We start from the raw sequence: 22,556 nt of genomic DNA, 5'->3' as shown, positions 1-22,556 counted from the left end.
ATCAACTCTAGTCAAAAGTTGACGGCAGCAACACCTGGCCAAGATCTTTCGGCCAGGAAGTGGCAAATGCGGCTCAGAATGTGCGTAAACTGCTGCAGCAACAGCAACAGCATCAGCTCGTGGCATAAACAATTTCCGGGGGGTTTTTCTTTTTTTTCAGCTCGAGTGAGTGAGTGACTAGCATTTAATCAAGAGCAATCAGCAGCAGCAACATCGGCCATAATTGCTGCCATGTTGCACTGGCCACGTGCTCCATTTTATCAACATTTTCAGCCACGATGACAACAGCAACTTGCAACTTGCTACCTGCAGCTTGCAACAGCAGCAGCAACAGCAGCAGCAGCAACATTTTGATATGGCACACGCAATGCTCATTTGTCCGCCATCTGCCACACACACACATGCTATATGTACATATATGTATATACATTTTGATAAATGCTTGCTGAGCCGCAAAAAAGATTTATGATTATTGCTTTGTAATTTGTGTTTAAAAAATGCGCCGCCTTGTTGTTGCCTTTGCGGCAACGCCGGCTGCATAAAAATCAATTAGCAGACCCCAAATCAAAGAAGCATTTGCCACAAAGAGGCCACCACCACCAACAACAACACCAAGAACACCACCAACATCGACACCAACATCGACAACAGTAGTTGCCTTGAGTGCATAAACCATTAATGCTGCCCGCTGATGGCTGCAGCAGCGCCACCTATCGGCAACCTTAATTTTTTATATTTCCCAGCGGCAGGAACACATTAACAAAGCGGTACAGTATACACAGAATATGTGGGAAATCTCCGAATTGTGTAAAAAACAACAAAAAACAAATATGTTTAAATGTATTTAATTGGAAATATTTCTATGTTTGTTTAGGAAGTAAAAAAACTAGCTAAAGAAAATGTTGCATAATAAAATATTGAAATAATTATAAATGAAAATGCTGATTAAAATGCCCGTCTCTAATCCCCATGTGCGTTGTCATTAGGCAGCTTTCACTGTACAGGGGGCAGCGCTGGCTTGTCAGCTCTCTAAGCAGCCAATTAATGTTGCTGCAGTTGCAGCAGCAACAACAGCAACATGTTGCATGCAGTGCAATTTATTAATGAGATTGCCCGCTTGATTACAAAAAGGCAAAGAGCGTTGTTGTTGTCGCACGCAGCAGCAGCAGCAGCAACAGCAACAGCAGCAGCAACATGTTGCCGTTGCCAGCGGGTGTTGCACATTTATTGAGCGCTTATTAGAGACTCCGTCGTGCGTGCACCGCCCCGCAATCGACCCACACCAAATTAGGTGTCAAATGACAATGGATGGGTGTGTGAGTGTGCGTTGTGGTGCTTTGGGGGATTTTTCATATTTTTCTTCTTGTTTATATTTTTTGTGGGGGGTGTTGACGCGCAGCTGGCGCGTATTAAGGTCAAAGAGCGATCGCAATCGCAATCGGATCGTGTCGCCCCAGCAGCTGTCAAACTCAATTCGCAATTCGACTTTGCCACATGCAAAGGTCAGTCGCTGCAGCTGCCACAAGATTTTCGACATTAACTTGCCACACACACACACATACACACACCCCCTATGCTATTTTTTTTTCTCGTCCGCTTAGCATCATAAAAATGTCAAAGCTTTATTTGCCCGCTTCTTGTTGCTGATGTTGCTGTTGCTGCTGCTGCTGCTTGTGTTGCAGTTGCAGTTGTCGCCTGTGTTGTTGTCGTTGCTGTGGCCATTGTTGTTGGTACGGTGGCGGCTAATTGGCGTGTCATTGGCTGGAACGCAGGCATAAATCTGTTATTTTATACTCGCCTTGTATGTGCAACACACGGCGTATGAGTAATGTGAGCAAAAAAAACGGAACACAATAAATCGATGGCGAGCGGGGCGAAGAGAAAGAGAGAGAGGTGAACAGAGTGGGTTGGGTAAAGAGTTTAGAACAAAGGGATATATAACTATATATATATATACATATGTACATATATATTTTCTTTGGAAAAAACCCTTGACTTTTAGTCATTATATTTAACTCAGCAACTGAAATATGTTTAAAAACCTGGTGGCTTTCTTTTGCTTTTTACGATATATCATTACGAATTTGTAATGTGACTGTGGTTTTTTTTCTACATTACTGTTCCTTGTAATTAGTTGGCAATAAAAAACACGTATTTAAATACGTTAACTGCAAAATGAAAATCCTTATCCTATTGCCGTTAATTATTCCTTCATTTCACCATTCACTTTTATCTCTCCATCATCCAGCAATTTTTCATTTACCACTTTTCAGCGTCCGCCAATTACTAAGCCCCCCAACCCCCTTGCAGTCGCCTTAACCCAATAAAGCCTACCCCGCCCACTGTCATTCCCCACTGAGCGACCAAATTAACCCACATCAATCACAATGCGAAAAATTTCCATTTTAATTTGAGCGCAACTTAAAGGAGTTGTGTCAGTTATTTTTAAGCCAATTTTTCCACATAGCTAAAAATAAAACCGAAAAGGAAAATGGGAGAGAAAAAAAGCGTTGGAAAGCTTAAAAACGAGCCTAAAAATAGCCAAAGGCGAACGGAAAATCGCTGTCAAAATGCCTATGCTCATGTTTGGAGTATATCAATCCGATTCGCCGATGCTGTCTCTCTCTAGAAAAGGACGCAGCATGCTGGCATCCCATCTCTCGCTCTATCTTACCGTCTCACTCGCACTCCGTTGTTGTTAATACAATAATGGAACGCGGTCTGTTATAATATTTACAGCTTTGAATTAACTAACGAGCTCGAAAAGCGAACCGGTTGCAGCGGCAACAACAGCAGCAACAACAGCAGCAACAGGTGTTCAGCGAACGCGACGCGGAACGCATGGAACTATCCGGAACGGGTTGGAACGTTTTGGAATCCGTTGCACTCAAAAAAAATATCCAAAAAAAAATTCTACAAAATTTATGACATTTTTCTAAGTGTGAAGTGAGCCGCATTAGAAACATACGATTATTATGGCATATTGATGTTGGACTAACTGAAAACGCATTCATTGCAATCATTATTGCTTTTTTGAGAGAAAAGTTGAATTTTATATATTTATTGTTACTTAAAAAAAATGTTTTAGGTATTCTTTTTTTAAAACACATCCTTTTTTAGATCTTAGTTAGCAATTAGTTGTATTTGAATGGCATTTGCTGCGCTCCTGATCGCTGCAGTGCATCTGTGGAGCCTGGAAGCCTCGTGCCGACTTTCACTCATCCAAGCTGCCACACCCCCGTACACTAAATCCATCCTGCCCCCTGCCTCCTGCCCCCCGCCCCTCGCTGCCCCACGAAGCCAACTGCCCACACGCTAATTGCGGCAAACAAAAACGCACGAACGGAACGCAATCGAGAAGGCAGCAGATCGGACCACCAATGCAGCAGCAGCAAGTTGCAACCGTTGCTGCCACATGCAACATGCCACTCACCCAGACAGATACCGCAAAGGCAAAATAAAAAAAAATGGGATGCGAAATAAAACAAAAATAGTAGAAAAAAAAGGAGGAGAAAAATTCCCATAAACAAATAAACACTTGACTTGATTGTGGACGCGACTTGGTTCAGAGACCACAGCTACTACGGATCGCATAGGATAGCATCGCTTCTGATCGGGGGCGTTATCGGGAGCAGGAGTTAGGAGCCCAGTGGTGCCGTATTGTTATGGATGCGGCGTCCAGCAACTGCAACTGCAACTGCATCAGCAAATCATATTATGCTTAATTTATGCCGCGCACAAGAAGCCAAGTGAATGAAGTGCAGGCGAATGCACTTCCAGTACTTTTTGAAAATATATGAATATGAATATTTTGGATATATATAATATATATTGTATGAGCAATTTTCCCAGGTAATTACTGCCATTTAACGCCTAATAAGAGACAAAGCTGCCAGACATAATATTGACTTATAGCGCGTGCCTTTGAACGCTTAAGAAGTGGTTTCCAAAAAAAAGATCTTGCCTTTAACCAACCTTTTAGCCAAGGAGCAGAAAAACCCGCCCAGTAGCCAAGAAGGCTGAGAAGGAAGCCCACGCCACATCATTCATGCGACAACGTCACCAGGAACATGGAACTTGCCGCATGGAACTCGGAGCATGGGGCATGGAACTTGCAGCATGGAGCATGGAACTTGGAGCACGGGGCATGGAGCAGGGAGCAACCACTGCGGCAGTAACTTAAACTGCACCACCAGTTGGACCACCAGATAGCAATTATATATATATATATATATCTCGCCTGGATGTGGGTCTGCCACTCTGCTTTTGTGGCAAGTGATTCCCCCTTTGGAATTGTTAGGCTTATGCTGCTGCTGCCGCTGCTGCTGCCATAATTTCCATCGCCGGTCGTCGCCACAAATCTGCCAACATAATTTTGTTATTTCACTGCCACTTTGTTTGACGTGCAAATGTTTGGCTTGGCCTCTACGTAGAAGGTAGTAGCTTGGCTCCACACGGGCAGGGCACATCCTGGTTTTCGGATGATTTTTCAATTTGTCTGTGTCCGTGTGCCTAAGACAATCGGTCTAAATAAAAAAAAAACTACATAGATAGAAAAAAAAAGAAAGAAACCCACTGCTGCGGTTGCAAGCCGTTCCGCTGCGGTCATAAGTAACTTTAAATTATGATGAAAGTAATTTTCTGCTTCAGTGGCGAACGCCGCGCCAACTTTTAGTCAGCGTCAGAGGGCCGCAACATGATTTACACCCCGAAACCGTAAAAAAAAAGAAGCTGTGGAAAAAGCGATGGGTTTTGGGGCAATGAGAGGATACACAATCGCTCGACAGGAACTGGCAACAATGGTCAAGTGTAAATTAAGTAATTGCCGGTAGGCAGGAGCAGGAGCTCCAACTAACTAGTAACTAGTAACCAGCCAGTAACCAGTCACCAGTCGCCAGTAACCAGCAAGCAGTGAGTAGTGAGTAGTGAGTAGTGAGCAGTAACCACATAGTAACCGGTAACCAGTAGCTGCTACCGTTGTCATTAGTGACAGGCCAACATGAGAAAAATACCGAGGGAAGTCTAAAAAACATAGCAAATAAAAAAAAATATAAAAAAAAAACTCCAGGATCGCGGGACTCCAAGTGCCACGACTTCGGTACATAAATCTCTTTGCAACGCAGAAAAAATATGGGACACCTAGTGCCACCCATGAAAACATGTGGCAAAACGCCCTGAACACAAAAACCTTTTTTTTGTAGCTTTTGCTGGCTCAACTACTGAGCCTGCCGCGGTAGATAGAAACTAATGAATATAATTGAACTGAAGTCGACATACGACACATATACTCGTACTTGTAAATGATTAAACCCTAATAATTTCTGTATCATTAGTTAGTAGTTAATAATAATCGCAGAACCCATTGGAATTGGCCAAGCCAAGCTCTGTAACCCACAGGGCGTTGATAAACCGCAGGTTCGCCCAAATTACAACATTGTTAGCCATTTGCGGCCATGCACCAAGCAGTTGTACAAATTTGCATAATAATAATCACCGCCAATAATCTAAAAAACTTAAAAAAAAAAACCCAATCCAATTCAAAACGGAAACCCAAACGCAAAACTAAAGACAAATTACTCACAGCCGCCCCCGCAGGGCAATTAAGCCAGGCTAAGAAAACAACAAATATAAAAAAAAAATAAAAAAAAGAGAAAAAACTAGATAAACTAAAGGAAATCTCAAATCTTTGTAATGGACCCCAGCACATTTGTACAATTAACAGTTATGCATATATATATACATATTTCTTTTTTGCCTTCAATGGAAATTAAGATCAGGCCAGAAAAGCGAAGCATTTTCCTGTGAGCACTGGGACATTTCAATTGCTGGCCAAAAAAATCGGAAAATTCGCCAAAAACCAAAAAAAAAATGGAGATTGAAAAAGAGCGAAATATTTGGACCAGCAGCTGTTGGCAGGGATAAGGAAAAATAGTAAAAATAGTTATATGTAAAAAACAAGAATGAACTCTCGCTGCCGTTTGGTTCGTTTATTGCTTGCTAAAACAATTTAAAAGCAATTTGAGTCACGTTCGGGAGGGAGAGGGGATACGGGGGTGAGGGGGTGAGGGGATACGGATACTGAATGGGCATTCATTGAATTTGCATTTTCGTTGGTCGAACCAAGTCTGGAAGTCACCCGAAAAGCCGTTGCAATTGTTAGCCAAAGTTACTTGTGCACCTGGCGAAAAAAACGGCGGCTTGAATGCAAAAATGATCTTCAATGATTGGCTTATTTGGTCACAAGGATATAAATGAAATTCATATTTAATTAGAGCTTATCGATGAATTTGCAAGTTTCTTTCATTTTACAAACAGGCATTGAAGTTCATTTGAATTTAAACAGAAATACTGCAATATTTCTTAGCTTTGATTATAAGTAAATACATAGTTAACCTGCAACACCCCTTTAAATTTGAATTTTTGTGCAACTATCTAATTGATTTCCCACTATCCCACTAAAGGAATTTCTTTCGGTGCATTGCTGTGTTTTCTGTCAATTCTTTTGGTGTCAGATTTCAATTTTGTTTCGTTCATTTCCAATGCGTATCGTTTGCTTTAAGGCAACCACAGCAGCAGCAGCAACAGCAGCAACAGCAACAACATCAAAATAGGCATTTGGCGGCATTTTTACAAAAGCAACCGCCGCCAGTTGCAAGTTTATTAATTCAGCAACAACTTTGCAACTGTTTTGAGTCAGCAACGGCCAAAGCAACAGCAAATTGTCATCCCCCGCGGCTTGTTTTTCCCATGTGAAATTTGCATTTTCATATGCCGAAGTGCTTGGCTGTTGCTGCTGCTGTTGCTGTTGCTTTTGCTGTTGTTGCAACTGCAGCAATTGTTGCTGATGCTGATGTTGCTGTTGCTGTTGCTGCTGCGTGGTCTCCACACCTTTTGGCAGCAGCAGCAGCAGCGTTTTGGCCATTGTATTGATTTATGTTCGCATTTTGTGGTCATTTCTCTTAGTTGCCCAGCCAGAGGAAAATGTGACAGCCTTTAGCCAAATCAGCCGACTGAATATGCATCTATATCCATATGGCTTTGAGCATCTTATGATGCTGAGCATATACATATGCCCACATAGCCTATACTTTTATTTTTATTCGCTTTTTTTGGTGGCCACTTGCTATTTAAGGCATTTTTACCTGCTTCCACGAGTCGAGTAATCTCAATTGCTAATTGAAGTTGTTCGAAATAACTCACCTGCAAGACAGAGAAAAAAAAGAGAAAGGAAGGCAAATATTTAGTACGCGACTCGTATTGTGAATATTTCGCAAAATGGCTATGGGAAATGTCTTATTGCTATGTCGTATAATTTATTTTATAACAAGCATAGTTTACTTCCTAAGCAGTAAACACATAAATGCCACAAAAATGTAAGAAATATATATAAAAATAATATTATTTGATATATATCTATATACTTAGTTGATATATTGCAGTAACTATGGGCAGCACCTTTCGCATGACCCCAATAAGGCGTTGACCATGTGCTGCGTTCGCTCCGGAAAAGTCAAAAGTTATGGGTTTCATTAGGCCGCATTCGATAGGCAGATAACGAGTGACCCAGGCGGAAAACTACTACCACTACTACTGCCACAAACCCTGGAGCGACTCTTTGCAAACTCAAACTCCTTGGCAACTTGCAGCAAGCAAGCTGGACTTTGTGGCATTAGCACACACCCGCTAATCTGGGCACATAACTCCAGTTTCGTCGGCGATTTCGGCTTCGGTGTGCACAACAAATGCGGAAGCACTTTCCACAGATGCAGACAACTACTCCTCCAATGATGCAGCCACTTATCGCTTGCCCCCGAAAATTGCATTTCTCTACATGCATACATACATACATATACATATCATGGAGTTATATACATACATATATAATCTGGAAAATAGTTGAGCGTAATCGAAATTGCGCATCGTTCTTTGCAGCAAGGAAGCAGAAAGTTTCGATTAAAGGCGACCAGGTAAAATGCAATTAGAGGGTGGGATGCGTTATTAATGTGGAGCGCGGAGTCTGGCAGCCAAACGAGCTGCAAAATATTGATATACATATGCCACATATGTGCCCCCACCTAGTTGCACATATAACATATATAAACTCGGTCTAGGCATGCGGAAGCGAAAAAGCGCCAAAAGCCAGCGAAAAATGTGCGAAAAAACTGAGAGATGAAAACGCAGAGGAAAACCAAGGCCACTAACCGCAGTTAAAAGTACCCTTCAAATATGCATAAGTTCTATATAACTAACTATATGATATGGTAATATAAATAGGTAATATAACTAACTATAGAATATAGTAATATAAATAGGTAAGCAGCACAGTGAATGCTCAATGCTGTATTGAAAAGTATGTGTAAATATATATTTTATATTTTATACACACATCTAAAAGCTTATGAGCTGCAGCTGAGATACTTGCACACATAAAAAGTAGCTGACTAATGAATCTTTTACTTTTAGTTTTTAAGTATAGATAGTTTTGAGCATATATATCAATTCGAACTAAGAAAACAGGAGTTACCCAAGCAGCTTAGAGTATCTGAGCCAAAGGAGCAGACCAAACCAAAATCGGTAGCCAAGGCGCTGCAGTCCAAGTCGCGGGCCTGACTTTATATTAGATTGCCAAGTGGGAGGTGTTCACGCACACTCACTCAAGCACACACTCACTCACACTCAAACACACACTCACTCACACTCAAACACACACTTACACTCAAACACACACTCACTCACACACGGACAGTGAGTGCACACCGATGGGGGCTAACAAGCCGGGCCAAGACTTGTGTTAAATGAAAACGCATTAAAGCTCGGCGAGCGTTTTCAGTGGGCGTGTTGCGGCTGTGCGACGTGGCGGGGCGGGGAGTGCAGGGGGGGCAGCAAATAAAAAGGGGGCGGTTGGGGTGCTGTGAGTGAGGGGGCTGGGGGCGTGCCGGGCGGCAGCAGTGGGTGTGCCGTGGCTGGCAAACGGCGCTGCCAACTCGTTTGGCTCTGCCGCCCCCTAATTCTGCGCCCCTCTAATTCGTTGATTAATTTTCCTATATACTTTTAATCGCGCGCACCAAAAAATACAAAAAAAATGGAGAAAGCTGGAATTTTGACTTTCTGATTGAAAAATTTCCCGAACACACAACCTTTTTACAACATTCTTTGCAGAATTTAATGTAGAGTGCGCATTGCAAATGCAAATAAAATCTTAAAAAATCACTTTTCAATTGATATTTATGTGCCAGCCAGTGGACAGCACCAGCAACCACTACGATTGTCAATTTGCCGCCGATGGCTGCGATGATGATGGCTAAAATGATGGCGACGGCTTTATCGCTCATTGTCATCTCCGTATATATACATATATGTATGTATATTTTCCGATGTCTAATTGGAAAAACACGTGAGCAGCACGCACAGCTGCGTAGTTGTCATAATTAGAGACTATATATATATATATCTAGAGATCTAAATGGGCTGCAGCGGATGAGACACTCCATTGCAATCGCCTGGTGTTCGATATTGGCAAACTGCAGAGGCGCACAGAAAACTGGGCGACTGGGCGACAATTTGCTAGATTGATTGAGGCGTCGCTTCCCAGTCCCCAAGTCTTTTCAGATCTTCAGGGTTTCATAGTATCAGAGTATCAGAGTTTCAGTGTATCAGTGTATCAGAGTTTCAGAGTATCAGTGCTCCTGGGCAATCTCCTGGGAGATGCGATCAAGTGAACCGGTTTGGGCAATTAATGCCTTAAATGCGGCTGCCTGGTGTGGCATTGTTAATTAATAACACGGAACCCGCGCAACGTCGACTAATTGTTAATGCAAAAATCGTTGCAAGTTAGAAAATCAATTTTTACTTTAATGACCTGACAGGTAAGTGCATATTAAAATCGACCAACTGGCCCTCCTCCTCCGCTGCGCTGCTTAAGTGTTAAGTGGGTAACTAAGAATGTGGCCAAGATCGCCGATGTTACGGTAGTGAAATTGGCCAGCAAATTGATCTGGAATTTGAATCATACTTTTATTACCAATAAAGATCCGTTAAGATCCTTGTGGATGAATAATAATGTGGCTTTGAAATGGCAATTTTCCCTTTAATAGATGCCTTTTCCAACCAAAAAGATAAAGATGCCCATTTAAACACACAAATGTCTTTGGCGAAATTGGCTTTTCAGGAATATACATATATGCCTGGCTAATTATTTTCCAAGTGCTCATTTAAAAACTATTTATGTTTTCTTAAATCCCCTGCAAAGTTTCCCATATGCATATGTATATACTTTACGATTTATTTGCAGCTCCACTCCACTTGAAGTCTGTGGTATCTTTTGGCGTTTTGTTTAGGCCACGCCCCCGAAATTGCAGTTACACGGGGCCAGTTTCAAAGTCACAACTCGACCGGCAACACAAAAAAAATTCCAAAAGAAACCGCCCCGCAAAAAAAGGCTTACAAAAAGCGGCAGAAACAAAAAAACAAAAAAAAATAAAACAAAGTGCAACCGCAGGCCAAAGCAAATAGTGTGTGGAGTGGGCGTGGCCAGTTGCAGCGATGCGAGTTGCTAGTTGCAAGTTGCAAGTTGCTGTTGTTGCTGTGGCGGCTGCTGATGTTGCTGTTGGCGGCGGCGGCGCCTGGCAAATGCACAAGGCCAAAAGACTATAATTAAGCCATGCCAGAGGCCAACTAGGCCGGGCCAAAAGGAAAATGCGGCAATGCGGGGAGGGGGGTGGGGGGTGGTTGGCCGACAAGCGACAACTTCCTTCTAACCTAAAAAAGCTGAAAAACTGAAAAACTACAAAAATGATACGCAAAGTGAGATGGAAGCAGACTTTTATGCAAAATACTAAACAATATCCGTTGTGCGTTGTCAACAAATGACATGAAATTGGCAACGGCAGCAGCAACTGCAGCAGCAACATGGGCAAAAGGAGCACATTTCCGTTTCAAGCAATTTCCGCGAGAGTCTCTCTCCAGCAGCCGAGTGCCATTTGATTGGTAAGCAATTTACGCAGGCGACAGCAGCAACAGCAGCAACAGCAACATCAGCAGCAGCAGCAACAGCAACAGCAGCAACATCAGGCCAAAAGCGACCAGGAGAAAGGGGCCAAAGGAGTTCGGAAGACAAGAAAGCTAGTAAATGTGTGTATGCAACTTTGCGGCAACATCTCGCGACCCTGACCCGCAACAACATGTTGCATGTTGTGCCCCGCGCCAGCCACCGATCATGCAACAAAGCTGATACTCTTACTGCTTTGCATTTGATTTAATTTTGAACTTTTATCAAATGTATCTAAAAGTATATTACTAGCTAATCGATTGACATGATTTATTAGGTTGTAAATGTTTTGAAAACTCGTAAATCTTTCCACGACAAGCCTTTCGATATTATGAACTAAAATATCAAGCCATAATTTAGATATTAAACAAGGCATTTGCTTGGACGTTAAAATGGAAATGCTTGAAAACTCATTAAATCAATCCGTAATCAGTTTTTGAACTTTGCAAGCCAAGACACATTTCCAAACGCCTATTTAAACTGATTATTATTAATTATAATTATTATTTTTATTATTATTATTATTAAAGGGCATCCATGGTCAGTTTTCAGTGGATCTGACTGCCATCTCTTCGTCGTTTGATCTTGTACGCATCAAATGTTGATGCCTCCTTGTGATGCCGTGGTTGCTGGTCGAGCATCCGTTCCTCTGCTGATTTGTATATCTAATTTTCATAATCTCCCAGCAGCAACAGCAACAGCAGCAGCAGCAAGAGCAACATGAATGGCCACATTCGCCATGCCACAAGCCGCAAGTTGTTTCTGTCTCTGGTTGAAGGAAAGGAAATCAAGTCGCTCTGTGGCTCACAGGCCTCATTTGAATGCGTGCCATGGATAAAAAAATATAAAAGGGGCTGCTTGCAACCACAGGCGGCACGTTTAGCAACGCATGTCAACGCAGCAGCAACAACAGCAACAACAACAACATCATAATCATCGAGAGAGCGCAGGTTGCAAGGGGGGTGGGTCGGTTCTTTTGTAATTAACACAGAATCCGCTTCCGGCAATAGCCAGCATTTAATACAGTCGAGGAAAAAGTGTGGAAGAAGCATAATATATTTCAAATAAATATAAAATATAACATATTTATGATGTAGGTTCCAAAAAAACACAAATACTTGCGTAAAGATGAAAGGGTTGCTTGATATAAATCTATAATCCTTGTAAGGAGAAGAAGTAACTACAAAATATTCCCATTATTCTGCACCGCAACTGTGTGCGTGCAGCAACATCAGCAGCAACAGCAGCTACCTGCGACATGAGCGACATGAGCGACATGGGCAACATGAGCAACATGTGTCCGATGCGTTTAGCGGGTGGCCCCGCTGCAATGTTATGTAAGCTCGGCTGCGACATCTTCTAGCTGCTGGCAACATGCACCTGAGCCACCAGAATGACGAATGACAAGACATGCAAACGAGTCGAGATGGCCACAAGGGAATGGTGGCATGGGGGGAATGGGGGGATTGGGGGGAATGGGGCAGTTAGAGGAGACAAAGGAGACAAAGCAGACAAGGAGACGTTGACAGTTTGGGCCTGGTCGTCGTCGTGGCCAAGATGTCACTTTTCATTAGGCAGCCGGACGGCCTGGCTGCTGCCGTTTATCCTGCAATGTTGCAAGTTGGTTGGTGGCTGGTGGCTGGTGGCTGTTTGGGATGATGCATGGGCACCTGTTGCATGGCGGCGTTTTAGATTAGTCGCCTGTAATTAGTTAATAACATGGCAAGGCATGTCTAAATTGCAGTCGCGACATCAAATTGCAAGCGGCTGCATTTTGATGCCTGCATTTTGATTGATGTTGCTGCCGGGCCAACAACAGCAACAACAGCAACAGAAGCAGCAGCAGCAACAGCAGCAGCAACACCAACAGCGCGTTGCAGTCGCCCGTACAATGTTATGCATATATTTAATTGATAAGTTTTTAGCACATGATAAATTTTAATATTGTGTGGCAGAGGAACATGCTACTCTGACACAAGCAGCGCACAAAAAGAGAGCCACTGATGCAGCAACAGCAACAGCAACAGCAACATCAGCAGCAACAGCAACATCAGCAGCAGCAGCAACATCAACAACAGCATTCAGCCACCTGTAGCTGGGGCAACATAAGCCGACATAAATCCATTAAAGCCGCACAAATTCCAAGTAAATTAAAAGCAGTTAAACTCAATTGATTTCGAGACGCAACAGCAACAGTGAGAGGAGCAGCAGCAACAGGAACAGCAACAGCAGCGGCAGCCACAACACCTCGGCAACAATAAAAATAAACAACCAACAAAAAAGCAAAGGGGAAGCAAAAAAAAAAAAAAAAAAAAAACACAAAAAATCCAAACTGAAATGGAAGCTGAAATGGAGACCCAGAGGCCTCGGTTCAATAAATTTTTATCGCAGCCAGCGAGTGTGTGTCCGTGTGGGCCAAAAGGAATGCGTTGATAGTGAAACAAGAGCAACGGCAGCAGCAGCAGCAACAGGCTAACGACAACCGACAGCCGACAACAGAAGCCGCATTCAAGGCGTTGTACAAACACATACATAACAACAGCAGCAACAACAACATCAGCAACAACAAGAACAGCAGCAGCAACAGCAACAACAACAGCATAAGCCACAGCAGCAACACTAGAAATTTTTGAGAATTCAGCCAAAAAAGAAAAAGTTAAAGGGTTACCCGAAAAAAAAGGGTCACAACAACAAGGAGTCGCCTCACATGACTCATGTGCCAGCGCAAGAGTAACTATCTGCATTTTTTGCGCCGTTTTTAGGGTTAACCTCTTGCAAATTGCTTTGATTAAGCTGTGAGAGCTCAACTGAATAAGTGAGTGAGTGACTGAGTGACTGACTAACTGACTGACTGACTGACTGACTCACTAACGGGATGGCAACGAGGAATATGGCAGCGTGCTGTTGCCAGGACTTTGACTTTATGTAGTCAACTGACTAAGTCGCCGGCTAAAAAAAGAAACTGCTGCAGCTTAAAGGAAGCACTTAGCTGATGCTGAGGATAATTGTGTGGAAAAGTCCACTTGTGGCAGAGCCCTATCTTTGCCACACTTCCTCAAGCAATTAGTAGATGCTAACCGAAAAGATTATTGCCAATAAGCTTTTGCCTAGAAAGGATGTAAAGAAATGTTTCTAATAGAAATGGTAATACCAAAGGTAATAAATGCATCGCCATTTCAAAGTTGGCCAAATATTTACCGAAATCAGCTCTTTGGCTTCATCATTTTCGCGGCACCCACGCATGCAATTTTGATAGCCCAACTGCACAACACACACGTCCTCCTTGCAACATTTGGGCAGCATTTGCCATTTAACTGACCCAAACCGCCAACTGCAAAATGCAAAATGCAAAATGCAAAATGCAACTACTGCCACTTGTGCAACGGCAGCAGCAACAACAAAACTTTCTCTGGCCAAGAATGTGCGCAGCTGCAGCAACAGTTGCCGCAGTTGCAACAGCAGCAGCAGCAGCAGCAACAATCCTCGCATGTGGGGATAAAGAAATGCTTGAGGCCCAAATGAAAAAATAGAAGAAAAAATAGAAATAATAAAAAAAAATGGGAAAAAACTAAAAGACAGAAATACGCGGCCAGATAGTCGCAAGTCGCAAGTTGCAAGTTGCAAGTCTTCCGTCTTCTAGTCCAGTTCAAAGCTTTTGGTCCACTCAAGTCATTCATGGCAATTGCAAGTAGAGGGTTAAAGGGGCCAGTGGCGAGGCGGGGGGCTAAAGGGGGTTAAGGGGAGGAGGGGTGGAGGGTACAGCACCCGCCGCGTGTCGATTGAAAATTTATGATCACAATTTTGGTTAATGCATTTTCGTGTTTGTGCCATGATTACCAAATGTTATTCACGCTCCACTGACTCGCCTGCGATGTGTGTGTGTGTGTGTGTCGTGTACACAGCAAGAAATATGCGATCGAATTGTGTGATTCAGTATTTAATGGTAATGCGATCATTGCGGGAATCATTTGAGGGATTACCACTAGTTTCGCACTTTAGAAGTTGATTTCGTTTAGATATTCTTTACAACAGTGCATGTTGCTTATATTTTTCTCAATACTGCAACTTTTTCAATTTTTCTCGAGTTTTTGCATTGTGCATGTGTGTGTGTGTGTGTGAGTTTCCTTGGTCAGCAATCAATGCCAAAATGGCGCGGGCGCATTGCGACTGCTTACGGTTAGCTAAACATTCCAAACGCTCCAAAGACGACAAACAAACGCCGTGGCAGCCGTTTTCCATTCAGTTGCAGCCGCACTTTTTCGGGACTAAGTCTCGATTTTGGGTCTCTAGTAAGTAGCCTTGCTAAATGCCAGAGTTGTCACCCTTCCGCATGAGCTTTGGTGCATAAAGCAGCAGTTGCAAACTATTTATGCGACTATTCTATTCTATTCGACTAAACTATTTATTCGAACTATTAGAACATATATGTATTTCCTTGATATATGTAGTTTGCCAGCTGGAAATTAGCTGAAATTTTTGTAGCCTGCACAACAGGTGGCAACTCTGGCCTAATACAATCCATTTCGGTGGCAGCTGCCGTAAACACCAACAACCACTAGGATTGTTGCTTGTTGGTTGTGATTGTTGCTGCTGCTGCTGCTGTTGCTGTTGTCGCATTTCCGTTTTGCTGCTGCTGCAACTGTTGCTGCTGTTGCTCCCATTTTTGGGGTTAGGCGGCTGGCAGGCGTAGGATTGCCGCTGGAGGAGAGCCGAGCTAATGTGTCTTGTAATTTGCATGGCCATTTGTGAAAAAAGTGAAAAGTTTTTGTTTCATTTTTGCCTTATTTTTTTGGTTTGGCCAACTGCTTTTTTTTTGCGTAAATTATGCGGCATTTTTACCGTTTGCCGGTGGAAAACAGTAGCACTTACAAGCGCCTTTTACGGCCGTCTGACTGCTGACCAAAAGCGGGCAAAAGCAGTTGGCGCTTTTCTCATTCAAAATAGCCAGCAAAGAGCCCCGAAAATAGCAAAACTAGCTAAACTAACGAAAAGACCCAAAAAATGCCAAGAAAATGAGCAACTTTTTATGGTTATGATTGCGTTTTGTCTGCTGCTGTTGCTGTTGCTGCTGTTGCTGCTGTTGCTGCTGCTGCGAATGCTAAATATGCCATGGAAAATGGTGGAAAAATGGAAATGCCAAATGTCCCTGCCCCCACAGCAGCCCCCATCTTCCTCTCCACTGGCCACGTAGGCGTATGAGCAATGTGGCTCAAGTTGCTGCCGCTGCTGCTTTCACACACAATTAGCGTATGTTGCATCTTTGTGTGGGTGTTGCACCTTCGCCCCCTCCCACTCGCCGCTCCTTCACCCAGCCAAGCGGCTAAATAGAAAACTGCAGCATGTCCATGAATCATGCCCAGACTTAAGTCTATTGTTGCTGCTGCCGCTCTTGTCGTTGACACAATCAACAGAAGCAGCAGCAACTGCAACAGCAACAGCAACTGAAGCTGCCACTGAAGCTGCCAGTGAAGCTGCAACTGAAGCAGCAACATGAGGAGCAACAGCAATTGATTTGGCCAACATACGGGCTGCTGATTGCCAGCCCCTGACTTGGTTTCTTTGACTAATGATACAAACGACAACAGCAACAGTAACACCAAGAGCAGCAGCGGTGGCAGCAACAACAACCGCATTGCACAGCAGCAGCAACATGTTGCTGACACGCGCTCATCGTTAGCAAAGCGAACGAGCGAACGAACACTTGAGATTTTCGCGCAGTGTTTTATGCGTGGGCTTCGCTTGGAATGCCCTGGGCACATATACTCGTAGTGTATTTCCTGAGAGTTTTCCACCGTCATTGTTGGTGTTGCTACTTGGGAATTTCTGGTATTGCTGCACTTGAAATATTTCACCGCTCTTTGCTGATGATCTTTGTTGCCATGTTGCTGCCCGCTATTTATGTTATTCTTATCAATTGTTGCAACAGCGGCAACATTTGCAGCAGCTGCTGCTCGTGTTTTGCAGATGGAAATGCAATTAGTTATATGATAGCTTACCGCTAGGAATGCTGTTGACTTGCACCAAATCCACCAACGATTGCCAACCGCTACAAACACAAGTTTCTGCCACAGAAACTTAACATGTATACATATAAATATTTATATGTATATATATAAACGAAAAATCACGGATCTCTGAACAACCGACACCTGTTCGCCGCTCAATATCAAAAGAGCACGTGACCACGCGGCAACATCGTTGCTGCCACAACGGCAACATGTTGTGGTCAGCGGGAGAAATACACACTATATATGAAAAAAAAAAAATCCGAAAACAGCAGCATTCGCCTTGTAATATCATAATTCACACGGTGTCCGAGTAGAAAAAAAAGAAAAGAGGGTGTGGCACGGGGGCGGACGAGCAGCACGATTCCGATTGTGAGGCTGCGATTGCCGGCGGGTTAACAGCGATAAATCGATTGGGCCATAGGGGCAACAGGTGGCCAAGATGACGCTCCTTGTTAAAGGAAAAAAAATGCAAAAAAAAAAATAAAAAACCAAAGGCACACAACCAAGGGCAAGGGCTAAAAGTCAACTGGTTTTTTGCAAAGCAAGGAGCAGCCAAAAATACAAACGCAAACTGGGTCTGTAGGCCATGAAAAAATAACAACAAAAAAATGAGAAGAGGAAACAGTTAAAACCGGGAATAAATAAGATCAAAGCCCTGCTGAAATGGCAAAGATTTTGAAACAAAGGAAGGCAAAATGCAAAGGAAGCGCAAAAGGCGCGCGTGCAACCTTGAGATAATTTAATCGGTTCTGTTTGAGAGCAAACACAGCCAGACACACACACACACACTAAATTAAGAAGAAAATAATGCAAAATATATACACACATACATACGTATATAAATAAAAGGAAAACTAGAGACCAACAAATGCACGTCGATGATGCCGATCGAGCCAAAATGCAAAATGCAGCCGCAAACAATTGAAAGCATTTTCGCAAAACGCAATTGCAGAACAAGAGCGAAAGCGTTGACAATAAAGGCGAGAAGACAATGCGTTGTGAAATTCGTTACACACAGAGAAAAGGGCGCTGCTTACATAAGCAAATTAACTAATTTCCTATTAAAAGAAAAAGAAATGTAATATACTTGTAGTACAAGTTTAAACAGGGAAAAATATGTTTAAAATATCAATAGGACACACAAATACTATTTATATGATTAATTTTTTAATCTACAATTTAGAATCTTTTCTACAAAAGTATCTTTATTTTGCACATTTTTTTTCGAATTATTTCCCAATATATACACTTATTCTCTGCCCACTTAACTCCCTGTGCTAACCATCTATTGTTTTATTTGGAAAGATCTCGAATGTTGTGGCACGCATTTCTCGCCATGTTTTCCCACGTTTTTCCACCCATTTCCCTCCTTGGCCCTGAGATGTGTGCAAACAGAAGGGAGTTCAATACAGAAGTGCATTTCCACCAGCTGCTCGATCAGCAACTTCGGCTTCTTCCTCACAGAAGGCTCTTCAGGAGCCATGGAGAAATGAGTGCTGAGCATCATCATCAGCAAACACTGATAAATTATTTGACAGATTATATTTGCGTTGAACTTTGGGCCGTGGCACGAAAGACGGCGGCAACATTAATAAAAACGAGAACACATGCTGACGTCGTATCTCAGGTGGGCAAAAAAGAGGGGGCGTTTCAAACGGTGGGGGGTTGAAGGTCTGCGGCGGGGGGAGGGGGGTGGCAAGACACAAGTGCAGCCACAAGTTGATGAGGCAAACGCAGAAAGAACAAAAAAATGTGGTCAGCAGAAAGGCAAACTCGGGATACCCTTACCATTTGCTTTACACAATATATTTCTAATTTAAGTTTAAGAAAATAGAAAGTATATTGTAATACTTTATGGAAATACTGTTCTATATCAGAAATGTTTATTTACAATAAAGTAATTGAAATTTCTCTCAATTTCTTGCTTGGTAAAGTTTGTGTGCAAAGTTATTTGTTTCGTTTGAACATTTATAGCTTGAATACCCTGCATTTCGGGCAGGGTATATGCAACAAAAAGAAGAAACAGAAGCAGAAGAAGAAGAAGCCACACTCCATGTTGCAGCTGAGAGAAAGCTGGGGGTTTGCTGCACTTTTGCCGTTGCTCTAACAAATGAGCGTCATGTCTTTGCCCGTCGCAAAACAAATCTGAGCAATTTTTTATGATAAATAACACCCGGCTGAGGGGTAAATAGATGGGGGAGATGCAGCTGGAGGTGGGGTTGTACATACACACATACATACATACATACATACACACATACAACTAGGCAGAGACTGTTATATTTAGTGTAGGCCCCCGGGCAGTTAACGGCGAGCGAGAAGAGGGGGGAGAGGGGGGCAGAGGAGTGGGGTTTGGGGCTTGGGGAGCGGCAAACAGCCGGCAGCTTGTGCAAACAAACAAATCGCCGTAGATTTATTTTAGTGCAAAAGCCTTAACACACTAAATTGCTCAGGCATGCGTGGGTTAACCATCTCCGGGGGCTTTGCCAGTCCACAGGAGGAGACCCGAGCTCCAAGGAGACTCCAATCCATTGCGAACCAGACCAGAGCAGACCAGGCCAGACTACAGGCGCATATCGATGTGGCGATGAAAAATACTGGCTTTCAACGCGGTAATTAAAAGATGAATCGTCCTCGTGGTCCTCACAGCCTTACAGCCTCTATCTCCCATCTCACTCGCACCAGCGAGTCTAGCCTTCTCCCTCTAACGCTCGCACTCAGTGCAGTTCGAATACAAATTATGCTTCATTAGGCCAGATAACGCCCCAGATCAAGGCTGTAACATATATCCCACAAATACATTGGCTGGCGGGGGCAATAAGGCAAGTACATACATATGTATGTATGATTGATTAATGCTTTTAACATGTCCGCAGCAAATTGGAATGGAATGGAACGGAATGGCATTGGAATGTGCCGGTGCGATAGGCGGGAAAAATCGGAGCTAACGGTCAACGGCGAACAATTTCCACTCGATTTGGAACTAATGATATTTCGCCTATTCAATCTCTCTGCAAATGTGGCGTTGTTAATCATCGGGGATTGGTGGAATGCCATCATCGGGAATGGTGGAATGGAACAGCTCTACAGTTGCTTATAATTCCCAATGACTGGCAACACATGTAAAACGAAACTTAATTGTAAATGCCCAAACGATGGCTCATTAATTCTCATTTCGCAGGTTCCGCTTCCTACCAAAATTTTCGTTTTATCGCGTTGTGTTTTTTGTTTTGTATTTAGTTTTTTTTTGTTTTTTTTTTTGTTTTTTTTTTCTGTTTTTTTTTTGGTTTTTTATCAGCCAGCTGCAAGTTGTTCTTTGAAATGCGCGCGTGCCAAAAATAAATTTCAGCTTTAAAGCGAAACAAGGGCCTCGGTTTTATTTACCTGAGGATGTTACCTGCTGACTTCTGTTTCGGTTTCTGTTTCAGTTTCGGTTTCTGTCTCGTTTCAATTTTATGGCTCGGAAGGAAGAGGAACCCTTGTCTTAAATGCGTTCTGTTCATTTCATTGCCGTTGGCAGCTGTTTGTCGTGTTTCGTTTGGTTGACCCAAATTTCTTAACCGAAGATTTCTATCAGACTGGCCAAGAAGTGCATTAAAATGAAAAACCCTTTTTTTTTTGGCCGCAGGGTAACCCCTTTTGGTTTTCGTCTAGTGAAAGTTACTTGGCGCGTGACTTCTTCGGCGTAGGGGAAAACGAGCGAAAGGGTAGAGAAAGTGAGTTCCTGGCCAGCTGTTTGGCTAACTGTAAATGGACCGTTAGGTTCGGTTCTTAGCCCCCGGGAGAAAGTTGTCGCTTCGCATTATTTCAGATCGATCTATCAGCAGAGGAAATGGAAGATGGTAAAGACACTTGCTTCCCTATAATAGCCCAATCGTGTGCTGCCATCTGGTGAAAGTAACTTCAGGGGTTTGTGTGGGAAGAATGCGACAGCTGCTGTCCAGAGTTTTAAATTAAAATATAAAACAGCGCTTCATTTATATAGAATATATATGGAATAAATCTAATTGTAGCTCCAAGTAAATACGACTAGTAACTGTTCATCTTGAGTAAAATCATGATTCCCAGGCTTACCCAAATTACATATTAGATTAGACAAAAGTTGCCGCACTCAGATTTCCGCATAGAACTCACCTGCAACGAAAAACAAGCAATGAAGAGAGAAAATTAATATCGGTTTGCAGGAAAAAATGAAGATGAAAATGGCAACTCTTATTAATAGACAATCAATCAGCGGGTTCCGACAAAAGGCCGACAGCCATTGTGGTGGCTGGCTTGTGTGGAACCAAGCCGATCTTGGCCAGCAATTCATCCATGGACCATAGACTGCACCGTACCCCAAGATAATGGCCACTGTATGGCCCCTGCTCTGCAATTAAGCGGCAATTCAGTTCAGAATCGAAATTGGAATTGCAATGGGAATGGCAATGGGCAATGGGCAATGGGCAATGGGCATTGGCAAATGGCAAATGGGAAATAGCAAACGGCGAATGGCCAATGGAAGTGGAATGGCCCATGGTGCGGAGTCAAGTGCAAACACTTGCGACCTGTCAGCGTCCAGCGGGCAGCAACAATGGCCTTCTTGCTTTTCCGCTCTGCGAAATTGATTAAACTCATTCATAATGACAGCGGCAGCAGGTCCAATAACGAGTTCTAGAACTGTTCCATTTTGATTTGTTTCCCTTTCAGCAGTGGCCACATAAATCGAATATGGTTTGCCTTTCATTTGGACACTTAAATGCAATGAGCCGAAATCTTAGTCGTAATTAAGCTTATTTAGGCAGTTTTCAAAGTTTTTTTCTTTGGGTTCCAGTATTGCAAATTATATTAATTTATGCATAAATACATATTCACGTTTTTAAATCGTGTTTAAGTTCACTTCCTAGCTGTTATACTCACAGCAGAGAGTATCTCCTGTCAACAGTCAATTGTGGCTAATGAACTAATGGACACTTCATGGCCAAAAGCAAGTCGAGTAAAAATCACTTCTCTTTCTCTTTTTGCTTGTGGCCTAAAAAGTGTGACCAGGCTCGGTTTTTGGCGGGGGGCAGTGGGAGTGGGAGTGGCGAAAAATAGGGAGAAAGGAAAGGCGTGGCCTGCAATTTACACAGGCCGCACAAATGGGGGAAAAAAGATATGATCCAATTCAATTTAAGCGCGTGTCTCATGGCGAAGGTAACAACAATTTCAATGCATATATTTGTATTTGCAGTGACCCAGCTGCAAGTGTTGTTGTTGCTCTCGCTTGGTGTTGTACAAATGCAATTACAACTAAAACACACAGCAGGGTAAAAACACGAGGAAAATGGGGGGGAGGAGGAAAACGTTGGAAAACAGAGGGAAGGGCTAGCCAGTCAACGAAACACGAAGAGCCATCACACAAACACCACCAATGAGGAGGGGCACCAAACGGGACGTGGGGAAAACAGCGGCTACATTTTTTTTTATTCTGTTTTGCTCCGCCCACTTTCCCACACCCATCGCAACGAATGGCGAAAAAC

The 22,556-nt window shown here is 43.0% G+C and overlaps 1 protein-coding gene across 5 annotated transcripts in view; it reads right to left on the bottom strand.

Moving 5' to 3' along the window:
- The window catches only part of LOC122624069 (box A-binding factor), a 117,427-nt gene that overhangs the window by 58,340 nt on the left and 36,531 nt on the right, over positions 1-22,556 (bottom strand). The window contains exon 1 of one of the 5 annotated variants that reach the window (XM_043803505.1): positions 7,143-7,167. The exons of the other annotated variants lie outside the window; for them this stretch is intronic. The gene's annotated coding sequence lies outside the window, so the exon portion shown is untranslated. Of the gene's footprint in view, positions 1-7,142; positions 7,168-22,556 lie in introns of those variants that run through there. 5 annotated transcript variants of the gene reach the window in all.

This window comes from Drosophila teissieri, chromosome X, assembly GCF_016746235.2.
Source record: "Drosophila teissieri strain GT53w chromosome X, Prin_Dtei_1.1, whole genome shotgun sequence".
In the NCBI taxonomy this organism is placed as follows: Eukaryota; Metazoa; Arthropoda; class Insecta; order Diptera; family Drosophilidae; genus Drosophila; species Drosophila teissieri.
Note: the sequence above shows the minus strand (reverse complement) of the source record. Positions and strands in the feature narration are given on the sequence as shown.